The 12,345-nt window shown below is 37.4% G+C and overlaps 2 pseudogenes; one reads left to right on the forward strand and one right to left on the reverse strand.

Annotated features, from left to right (window-relative positions):
• Positions 1-4,492: 4,492 nt before the first annotated feature.
• LOC147906709 (uncharacterized) lies at positions 4,493-5,515 on the reverse strand (annotated as a pseudogene).
• A 3,272-nt stretch (positions 5,516-8,787) lies between these two features.
• Positions 8,788-9,663, forward strand: LOC147906710 (uncharacterized; annotated as a pseudogene).
• Positions 9,664-12,345: the final 2,682 nt, after the last annotated feature.

Genomic DNA, 12,345 nt, shown 5'->3' on the forward strand with positions numbered 1-12,345 from the left:
ATAACATTAAAAAATTTTTATTTATAATAACTACTAAATTCAATACTTTAATTTAAAATAGCTAAAATTTTATTCCTACATTTATTCCAGTTTACAATTAAAAAACAATTTATTATGCTACCTTTGTATAGTCAATATACTACAATTATTTAATTATTAATCATTAAGCAATAAAAATATCTTTTATTATAATCAAAAAACAAACTGTTTTTATTAAACAGTTGAACTTAACTAATTTGCCTAATTCCTAAAACCAAAATCTTCAATTTTAATTTTTATTATTTATGATTAATAATATTTTTGTAATAAACTATAAAACATTTTTTTAGATATTATAATTTTTATGCAAATTTTTTAAACTTCTTTAATATTATTAGTATTAATATTATATTTAAATATATATTAATTATATTAATAATAATTGAATTATTAGTAATAAATAGATCGATAATTATATATGTATTGTTATGGTACAGGTAAGAATAGAATTTTATTTGATTTATTATTTAATTTTTAGGATTTGTGAGAGAATATTAGGATTGGGTTTATTATGGATGATTATTCGTTTTAGGGGTAATGATTTATATTATTTATTTAATTTTAGAAAGTTTTAAAAGAGAATGAGAGTATAAATAAGAATTAAAAAAAGAGGGGGAAGAGTATAAAAAATATGAGTTTTTTATATTATTATATTATTATTATTATTTATCATTATTATTACTTATAATGCATTTAAATTGATTTTATTTTATTAAATTATTTTTTAATTAGAATAACATAATTTTTTATGGGTGAATGAAAATTATATTAAAAAATTTTATATAATAAAATTTATTATAATAATTATATTTATAAATTTTATAATTGTATTTAATAATAAGATTATATTTTATTATAATAATTTATGTTATTTATTTGGTTTTATATTAATTTTTCTATTTATGTGTAAGGATATTGAATGATTTAATATTATAATAAGTGTAGGGTGCAATTATTATTCAATAATATTAGTGATATTAAGGAAGTGGATTTTGATTTAATATTTATATGTTAGGTGAGGAGTTTAGTAAATTAAAGTTATTAATTTTTGTTAATATATTGATGGTATTAGTGATATTTTTTATATTTATAGATTTAATTTAATTTTATTTTATATTTGAAATTAGATTGATTCCTACTTTTTTAAAATTATTCATTGGGGCGGTAATCTTGAGCGTCTTAGAACTGGATATTATATGATAATATATACATATATTAAATTATATTAGGTGTTGGAATTAATTCGTAGCGTTGTACAAGTGATGGGAAGTACTTTCATTAATGTATTTTTTAATGCTCATATGAAATAAATAACATTCTTTCATTAAAAACGCTACGAATTAATTCCAACACCTAATAATATATATATATATATATATATATATATATATATAATATGATAATATATACATATATTATGTTATAATATATATATATATATATATAATATGATAATATATATATTATTAATTTTATTTCTTTTGTTAGTATATATATTTTATATATATATATATATATATATATATATATATATATATATGGGATAAATGTTAAGTTTAGATTAAATGATTATAAGAGGTTATGATTTTACTTTTTGAGGATTTTTAATGATTTATATGGCTTTTTTTATCAAGATGCCCATTTATTTATTTTATATTTGATTAGCTAAGGTTCATGTTGAGATACCTGTTTATGGTCTATAATTTTGGCTGAAGTATTATTAAAAATGGGAGGATATGAGTTAATTCGATTGATAGAAGTGTATTATAAAGTTAGGGTTAAATATGGGTATATTATTTTCAGGATGGGGATTGTTAGTAGTATTACAGTTGGATGTTATATTTAGTTCAGTTTGGTATAAAAAGTATAATATCTTATTCTTCGATAGTTTATATAAATTTTTAGAATTGTTAGGTTAATGACTTTTTTTAAATGAGATATATTGGGAGGATATGTGATAATAATTTCTCATGGGTTGTGTTCTTCTGGAATATTTTGTATAGTAAATTTATATTATGAGCGATCTGGGAGGCGATTGTTGTTTTTAAATAAGAGTATAGTAAGTAATTTGGCTGTATTTATTTATATAGTTATAAAATGATTTTTATTTTGTATTATAAATTTTTCTTTTATCATTAAATTTTATTGGGGAGATAATGATATTAATAAAAATTTTAAATTGAGATGTGGGGATATTAATATATTTAATGTTAATTTGTTTTTTTTTAGGAAGGCTTATTCATTGTATTTATTTTCATATGTTTATCGTAGGAAAAGTATTTATAATGAAAATAAGATTTATAATTCTAATTTAAAAGAGTATATATTATAATTTTAATTATATATTCTTTATCTTTTTCCTTTATTAATATATTTATTAAATTTAATTATATAATATTTATTTCTTTAAAATTTCTTTAAAAAATGGTATAAGAAATTTTTAGTATGGAAGTAGGAATAATAGGCGGGTTCTAACTCAGGTCCTCTGAGGGGAGCGCGGGGAGCGGGGGGTACTCGGTGGCGCGGGGAGTACTGGTAGGCGGTCCCAATAATACGTGACACCACACATAGCGATATGTATCATCATATCAGTAAACACTGATAGCGCCAGGACTTCCCGCGCCTCCCCCTCCCTTCCCCGCACCAACCAGTACTCCCCGCGCCACCGAGTACCCCCCGCGTCCCGCGCTCCCCTCAGAGGACCTGATCCACATTTAATTGAGTGAGATCAACTATATTATTCTGAATCTCCTCTAAGAAAGAGGAGGAGGAGGCAGTCTCCTCAACTTTTTGTTCTTTTTGCATGTTATAGCTCCGCAATAAAAAAATTATCACTTCACTTAAGTTGATTCCAATTTCCAAAAATTTATAGCCCGTAGTCGTCAGATCGTAATGTCTACCCAATAAACGCATCTTGCGATGCTCCATGCTGTGTATACATACATAATGTTAAAAAACGTTTCTTTTGCATATAGAATGTTAAAACTTACATGTTACTGCAATTCTTCTTCGTTTCGTACGATGCGTTGCTGTCTTCAGCGTAGTACATTTTTCAACCGTTCGTACAAGCGAGTATCGCAAGACTAATTGCACCCGCGTAAATTGCGATATATATATAAAACTTCTAGAATCGAAGAGGGGATAACTCTCCACTCTTTTTCTAAGAATTGCGAACCTGTTGCAACACGTTTTATCGAGTCTTTCTATGTTTTTTTATTTTTTATTTTTTGTTCGCGAGTTTATCAATGCTTATACTTTATGATTTATATTTCGATGGCATCGATGACGTTGGTGATGAGCACGTTGGCGACTTTGACACCTTTTCTCCAGGATATACAATATCTTGCTTTTTCCTTCGAAGGCGGTGGACTTGGCGGACTTGGCGACAATGGACAGTACCCCTTTCGCTCGATTGATTTTCGACGTATATATTCCTTTATTCGGTCCATGTTTTAACGCTCGTAACTGAAGCTTACGATTGAATGAAAAAAAGTCTAATATACTGCATATATACATTGCATATATGTACTGTCAGATGTACTGTCTGACACGTCGCGACACGTTTTATCAAGTTTTATCTTTTTATGTATTTTTCTTTGTCACGAATTTATACATATGTTTATACATACGTTTATACATACGTACATACGTTTATACATTACAAAGGAAGGGAAAAGAAATACATAATAAATACGTTAACGTATTTTTATTTAAAAAATTCTTTTGCAACCACCACTTATATATTTTCAATACATTTTAACGCGCAATTCTTAACATGTTATTCACACCGTATAATATTAGTAACATCTTAGATTAGATAAAGATTCCATGTCTTCGTAAACTGCGTCCAAGGTCTCGATGTACATGCGTTCTCGCTCATCGTCCAGAAGTAAGTTCTACAGCCACATTCGTTTCTCGCGTCCCTTGACATAAACGACAGCATCATCTTCAAATACAGCCATCGTAATTAGACGTTTCGCCTCGTTGTACGGGATCGTCCCGTCCTCCCATTGCAATCCATGGTGATAAGCAATCAACCAGGAGGCGCAAGACCTGTCGGATCTTGTCAAAAATTTCCATGGCATGGAGCTCGTAAAAATGTAATGCGTAAGAACGGTCCCCTGTTTCAACACCGCTACTTCCTTCACGATAAATTTCTTGTTAACGATGAATCCTTGCAGATCCACGAACGTTGGCACGAGCATGTTGTTGAAAAGACTGCGGTCGATTGCGGTCGATTGCGACGTATCGCAGATCTTACATCGTGTCAGAGGTGCATCTTAGGTGATTTTGCGCACAACATTGTTCAATGGATTATACTGAACCACGCGATCGTGTATGATGAGACAATAGGCTGTTGTATTTGCGGGTACATCCTCTTTACATTCAAAGTCTAATCGCACGTCCACGGTGCCACTCTTGACTGATTCGTTCTGTCGAGAGCAATCGATGATCACGAATGGACCATTATGTAAAAAAGTTGTAAAGGTGAGACTCGGCTCGAGATACTCGTATCCGTAGTAGTCCTTGCAGAAACGCGCGTACAAGTCGTACAGAATCGCACATCTGTTTTTGTCAAAATCCAGATTCAAGTCATCGTACGGATAATATTCCGAATTCAGGTAAAGTTTCGCATTAGTTAATTTGCAGTCGTCGAATCGACTTACATCCTCGGACATGACGTTTTTTCGACCTGTTTGCATAGCGAAAATAACGTAGCGCGGCTTCTCGAGCTGAGTAACCGTCTTGATGGCCCACGAATGCTTGGTTGTGCTCTGCAAGAGCGGAAATTCGTACAGATCTCACGAACGAAAAGCCATGCTCAGATATCGTCCGCTCTCCAAAGCGCGCAGCATCGACAGCTTATTTGTCTCGCTCAATAACACGTGCGGCATTCGCCACTGTACTTTGAATAATTCGAGCGTTGGCTCTACCGCCGGATCTCCCGTCAGACAATTGTTGTCGTTGCGCGCTCGTATTAAAATCAACTCGTGACGAACGTTAATCACCACGCGTTTGTAATCTTCGCAAAATCCCAGCAGTAGAACGGTACACAGAAATTAAAATATCCGGCTGCAGTAGTCTGCGCATCCCAGCCGGCATTCCGTAGAATCACGCTTCTGTCGGATGACACTGTTACATAGTTTTTGAGCGTGCTAGTTATATCCATATTTCTATTACGGTCAATCTCCACATCATTGAGTTCATATCGAATCTCATCGAATATGAACGCGACGCAATTATTTCCCAATGTCACATGAGTACCCTGGACCACTTTGTTCTTCGTCAGTTTTCCCTCGACATATAGAAAGCTTTCGTACGGCAGTGTATACAGATCCGATTGCTGTATGGGTATTCTTATTTCGTCGCTGTACCCAAACGTGGTGTTGGCGAACGGGTTGTACGTGTGAGTCTCAATCTTGACGATGCGATCGTCGAAGATCGGCTCATCTTTAATGTTTAAGATATCAGTCATCTCAAATGTAGCGCACCGCGAATCCCAAAGACTTTAAAAATGTAACGTTCGTCGCGTTGAGTTTCTTCTTCCTTATGCAGCTGGATGAGCGAGCATTATCGAACTGTGGCGTCACCGATCTTGTAAAGGATATGTTATCTCTCTGCGTACGCTCCGCTCCGTTCAGCACGAGCATTTCACACTCACGTTATTACTGTCGCCGTCGTACGTGCAACGGTGATCTCTTCTCCTCGAAAATCGAGCAATCGTCCGTTTTGATCGACGATGTGTATCGTTAGAGCTGTAATGCTCCGTGCGATGATCGGCAGGTAAATGATTTGCGTCGGCCTCTCCGATATCTTATATCCTGGCGCCACGCTCGGCGAAAATTCATGTATCGTGTGCGCGCTTTTGCCGTTGTATGCACCCGCGGTCATGTTGCACACTACGCGGATAACATTTACATTCATTATGTTGATCGACACGTCCGATTCGTGCCACCTTCGCGGCTGCAGTATACGCTTCGACGAGAATCCCAGCAGCGATCCAATGCTGTTGGACTTGTCAAAGTTTATTCTGTACGCACATCTAATCTCACATTTCATCGTGTTGTAGTTTGCGCGGAGCGTAATTGGGTATTCTTCACCCTCATCATTATCATCATCATTATCAGTGTTATTGTTATTGTCATCACCCACTAAAACGGTTTCAAGTGCGTCGCGGTGCGGACGTTTTCGTAAAATGGCGCGTTTCAGAAATTCATTTATATCTCGCACTTCGTACGAACCCTCGGGAATTGTAATTTCCACGTCGTCTTTGGTGAAATAAAATTTGTTGTTCGATTCGTTCACGTTCGGTATCGTGTGATAAGTCTCAAAAATCGCCAAACCGAGCTCGTAATCTCCGTCACTCAAATCTATGGCGGGGAAGTAATTCGCCGCGAGGACGATTTCCGCTCAGCGTAAGCGTCAACGACATGATGGAATAAAGCGTTCGACTAATACTAAGATTTCACAGCACCTCGTCGAGCTTTTTAAATTCACGCGCGTCTACCGTTTGCAGAAACCGCAGACACATCTGTCCGCAGAAACTCTGATCGTACGTCTGATAAGACGTGCGATTGTACTCTATCGCCATAGCGTCGTTCTCGAAATATCGCACCAGTTCCTTAGGCGGTCGAAGATTACCGAAACTGTCAAAATACATGACGCGATTGTTCCTCTTCGCGTACGCTAGTACCCCAGTGAGTACCAGGCCCCGTCGCATCGTCCAGATTCACGATACCGCTTTCGTTTCGGCGCACACCGCTCGTCGGTAACGCGTTACGCATGAAAACGCCTCTAAAGTATGGTACACGCATACGTCTCGCGAGCTCGTTCAATTGTACATTGGTAGTTGCGCCAGACGGCATTTTTATCGTCTTTTTGACGTTTTTTTTTTCTTTGCAGCTACGCCCTGTCCATGTTTGTATGGACCGAGATACAGTCCGCGACCCTGTTCCATCGCGCGATCGTGACATTGCAGCTCTTCGAGCTGACGTCGCGCGGTTTTGCTATCGTTTACCGCTTTCGCCACGCTGGCTGCTCCGCCGATCAAGGACCCGAGTGCACCCAACATTGGTAGAAACGGTAACGCAGCGCCTCGTTTCACCGTCGGAAGTATCCGCTTTTTCGTCGCCTTTTTTTTCGTCGTTTTCTTCTTCGGTTTCATGCCCATGCCGATCTTGGTCTTGGCTTTCATCGCTGCCCAGACGGCAGCTGCGGCGGCTCTCTCGCCCAGAGCCGAATCTCTCGCGACGACGCGTCCTAGCGCTTTATCGGCGAGTACCTTGTCCGCCGTGTGTCTATCGGTGAGATCGTTGCTTCGAGAATACGCAATGTCGTGTTCTCGACACGCCGCGTCCAGCGGATTTATGCCCGCGTCACCTCTGGTTAATCGTTTCGTAAGTCGAGTGCCCGGACCGCAAAACTGGAATATGTAACTCGAGGAAGCGCTCGATTTAGCAGACTGCCATGCGACGCCGACATTCGCTACAATCCTTTATCTTCGGTGTGGGGCCGTCGATGTGCGTCCGCTGCCACGGCTGATTGTACTGTTCGTCGCAGCGACGATAAGTTCGAACCTCCGAATCTGACTTCACGTGTTCCGGAAGCTTATCCCAAACGTGTTCGATGTATTCACCGTACACGCGTAAGAGTACGACCTTCGGTATATATTGTAACTGCTCGGCGCTCAAATCTCGAATATCGGAAGGATGACACAGCGCGACATACATTTTGCTACTGCGCGATTCGCGGATTCGCACGCCTTTAAATAATCGTTAGAGAGCGCGTAGTCTTTAGTGTGAGCATGAAATTCGTGCTGCAACCGCTGACGATACGTGTCACAAACTGTGACGTGAAATCACAAATGATGGGAGGCAGTGCGGAGGAGCGCAAGCACGGCGAAATGCTGCCGAGTACTATACGCGCGATCATTTGTTGCCCGTCGAATTGTGGTAAAACTAACGTTCTCATAAGTTTGCTCGAGAGTCCAAATGGCGTACGTTTCGAGAACGTGTATGTCTACTCGAAATCACTGCAACAGCCAAAGTATCGATATCTCGAAAATTTATTTACATCTATCGATGAAATCGGCTACTTTACGTTTTCCAACAATAGCGACATCGTTCCACCGAACGAGGCGCGCCCAAATTCTATTTTTATCTTTGATGACGTGGCATGCGACAAGCAGGATGCGGTGAGAGAATACTTTTCGATGGGTCGCCACGCGAACGTTGACTGCTTCTATCTTTGTCAGACGTACGCGAGGATATCTAAACATCTGATACGCGACAACGCGAATCTGCTGATCCTGTTCAAACAGGATTGTACCAACTTGAAACACGTTTACAATTATCACGTGAACACCGACATGTTCTACGATGAATTTTGCACGTTGTGCCGCGACTGTTGGCAAAAAAAATATGGATTTTTAGTAATAGACAAGGATAGTGCGCTTAAAGACGGGAGATACAGAAAGGGATTTAACGAGTTCGCAATACTGTAACGTGACTAGTCGTTGTTGATACTTCACCAGAGACGAACATGGCTGATGTGCGCAAGCGTGAAAAAATCGCGAGAGAGAGATCGAGAAGACGAGCGAGTCGATCCGCAAGAAACATCGCGCTCTGAAAACCGGTAGAATCGAGGAAGACATGGCATTGGACAGACATTTTAAGCCTATTATCAAACCGCTGCGACAAATCGTTAACAGCCCCGGTGTGCACGCGATAACGAGACAGTCGCGCGACGATGACGCAGCGTCTGCTTCCAAACGCGAGAGGAAGGAAGAAGAAGAAGAGGAGAAGGAGGAGGAAGAGAGAGAGAAAGAGAGTGAGACGTTCGAGCGTTCCGCGATTTCGGAAATCCGATGATCGATCGCACGATCGTGTACAGCCGATAACCTCCACTCCGCGTACGATGATCGTACCGACGATAGAATCGTTGGATAACGTTTTCGAAACGACGGACGACTCGCTAGCAACAAAGGTTCAAAATCAGTTGCAAACGTCGGAAGGTCGAGAAGCGTTGCAAGCCGGCTTGGGTCCGCTGGGTCAAAAGTACGTCGAGGCTGTCCTGAGGGGAGCGCGAGATAAACAGAAGAGTGGTATAGATCATGTATACGGCGTTTACCTACACAAGGATGGATTGATGTTTGGCAATAAACGTTTCGACGTGGATGATGCTGACAACATAATTATCGACGGCGTACGATACCGGCCAGTTCACCCGGCCTTTACGAGTTAATTTTCAAGAGAATTCCCGACGATCTCCTTTACACGGAAGACGATATGAACAAATACAAGAGCATGCTGCTGGCGATGAATGCGCACAAATAGCATCATTCGCAGGGCCGATTATTGAGCAACAGGGGATACAAGTACAAATATCGCGCCGTTGATGTCGATCACACCCAAGAAACAGAAGAAGAAATCTGGAAAGGGATTACCTCACGCAATGACATTAAATGACAATGTGATCGATTACGTGCACTGGGACGATCCCAACGAGCTGGTGGATCGTCTACGATTGCTCGACGCTTCGCACCGAGCGGGCAACAACTCTCACGACAACGAGATGCTGTCGATTATCGAAGAACTTCGCGAAGCCGGTCTTATTATAAATTAAATTGAGAAGTTGATACAAACCAGTAAAATCATCTGACATGTTTCTCTTCAATTATTTTAGATGGTGGGAAAAGGGAGCTGAAATCATCCTCTGTGCCATAAAAAAGATACCATCATCAGTTTTATTGACAAAATTATCTTATTATCACATCCATGATTCCAACAAAAAAATTTGATAGATGCTATTCATATTTTCTTAAATTACTGTTATCCTCTTCCTTTTATTTTCTCTACAATAGAACGCAGATTAAAGTTTCATAAATATAACAAAGATGCTACACACTATTCACGCAATAAAGACAAATATTTTACGATTCCTTATGTTAAATCTATTTCCGAAAGTTTCCTTCCAATCTCTAGTATGTTTCATTGTAAATTGGCCTTTTCTATTCCTAACACTTTAAAAAGCTTCATAAAGAGAGGAAAAGACAAGCTTAATTTCCTATCCAATCAGAATGTTGTCTACAAGATCTCATGTGATGATTGTGAGGCGAGTTATGTTGGTCAGACAAAGAGAAAATTGAGCACGAGACTACACGAACATATCTCTGACATCAAAAAGAATACAGGTTCTCCCACTGTCATAACTGATCATCGAATCCATTTTGATCATAATTTCAAATGGAATGATGTGAGAATTTTGGACTGTGAATCTTCATACAATAAGAGATTGGTGTCTGAAATGATTCATATTAAAAGACAAAAACAAGGCCTTAATAGACAAAATGATACCGAATCTTTACCCGATACTTATTCACAGATCATTCAATCTCTTTCTCCTTCTTGACGGCTTTCCCTTCCCTATCCTTCTCTTCTCTCCCTACTTTCTCTCCCTTCCACTTTATTCTTTCCTTCTTATTATTTTTTCCCCCTTCCCTTTCTAGTTTTCCATTTCAACCTTCTTGTCTTTATATGTCGTACTTTATATCTTAGCTTCCTAGAGAGACGATCAATTTCGATTCCAATTGCATTGCCTAATCGATAATACATCGTTTCGAGTCACACATAAGGTATTTATTATAAATTTATTTATTCTAAACTCATCATACATATACAATGAATGTCGGCAATTTACTCTTTATTTCTTATGTGCTTGTCTTATAATACCAGAGATAATTTTTGCCTCTTTCTTTTAATTTTACTTATTATTTAATTTTGACTTGTTTGTACCTTTCTTTTTATTGTTTGCGACTCGATTTGTACTTTTCTTATTATTTTTATTTACTTCTATCGTTAATTTATTATTACAATTTATACTTGCTAACAGAAACATGTTCGTCCTTATACACACACACGGTTCGGAGGAGCACATTTTTGTCAACTATAATCGTTTGTTTGATTTCCTCTCAATTTGGAGTTTTATAGTTAATTTTGCGTCCGAATGCGAATTTTACTTGATTTCTTATGTTTTTATCTACGTTATAACTCTATTGTTAATTACTGTTGTTAATTTACGAGGGGTATCCAGAAAATAAGTTCCGTTTGTATTATACGTTTAGTAAGGTCGATGTATGAGCGAGCTGGCAACACAGCATTGAAGAGGGGAAGCTACCGAATAGAATGAGCGGTGTTCGGCGTCAGTAGCTCGTGAAACACGGTCAGGAGAGGTTATCAAAATGGAGTCCTCCACTTCGCGTCCCGCCACCTCCATTCCGATTCCTTCTCGAGTTGTTTTGCGCGGCATCATTCAGTTTCTTTTTGCTCAAGATTTTAAATCGGTTGATATTCACAAACAGCTTGTTTCTGTATATGGAGAGAGTGTGATGAGTGAATCTATGGTGCGGAGATGGGTCCGAGAATTTAAGGCAGGAAGACATTCACTTGAAGACGAAAGTGGGAGAGGCAGACCCTCCCTTATCACGGATGAGTTGACGACAAAAATTGAAAATGCGATTCGCAATGATCGTCGTTTAACTAAATCGTCGTTTAAGCGACGAGGAAGTTCAGACAGCTGTAACTAACTGGACTAAAGAACTGGCGGGAAGTTTCTATGCAGAAGGGATTTCGAAGCTTGTTTCCAGATATACAAAATGTATTGAGATTGACGGGAATTATGTAGAAAAAGACTAGAAGTTATCAAGTATTATCCATGTAAATTTTAGATTTTTTCAATAAAAACTTTATTTGTAAAAAAAACGGAACTTATTTTCTGGATACCCCTCGTATTTTGTCACATCAATTTATTTGTCACATTGAAAATGATCCAACAAGGATTGAAACGTTTGTTTTGTTCACCTTCTGATTGTCAAATTATATTTCACGTTTTTAATTTTATTACATAGTTTTATTTCTATTTTAATTATTTACACAGTTTGTCAATTTATGTTTTAGGCTCGTATCCCTTTTTCCTTTTTACTTATTTTGATTTATTGAGTCTTATTATTGTTACAATATAAATATTAATTTTATATTATAATGATGATTAATAGTTTTGAGTAGAATATGAAAAATTTTTTTTAAATTTGTTTGTAAATGTAGTACGTTATATTATTGGAATAATAAAAAATAAAATATCAAAAAGTGAGGGTAGAGGGGGGGGGGTAGAAAGAGAGGTTAGTAATTAAATTTATGTATTTATTTTTTTAGATAGAATTCTTAGATTTTATAATTAAAAATCAATATTTTAATTCGAAGTTAAAATGTAAAATGTTTACTTTAAGTATTGAAAGGTTTAGTAATTAAA

The sequence above is a fragment of the Acromyrmex echinatior genome, chromosome 19, assembly GCF_024713525.1.
Source record: "Acromyrmex echinatior isolate Ae372 chromosome 19, ASM2471352v2, whole genome shotgun sequence".
NCBI lineage: Eukaryota > Metazoa > Arthropoda > Insecta > Hymenoptera > Formicidae > Acromyrmex > Acromyrmex echinatior.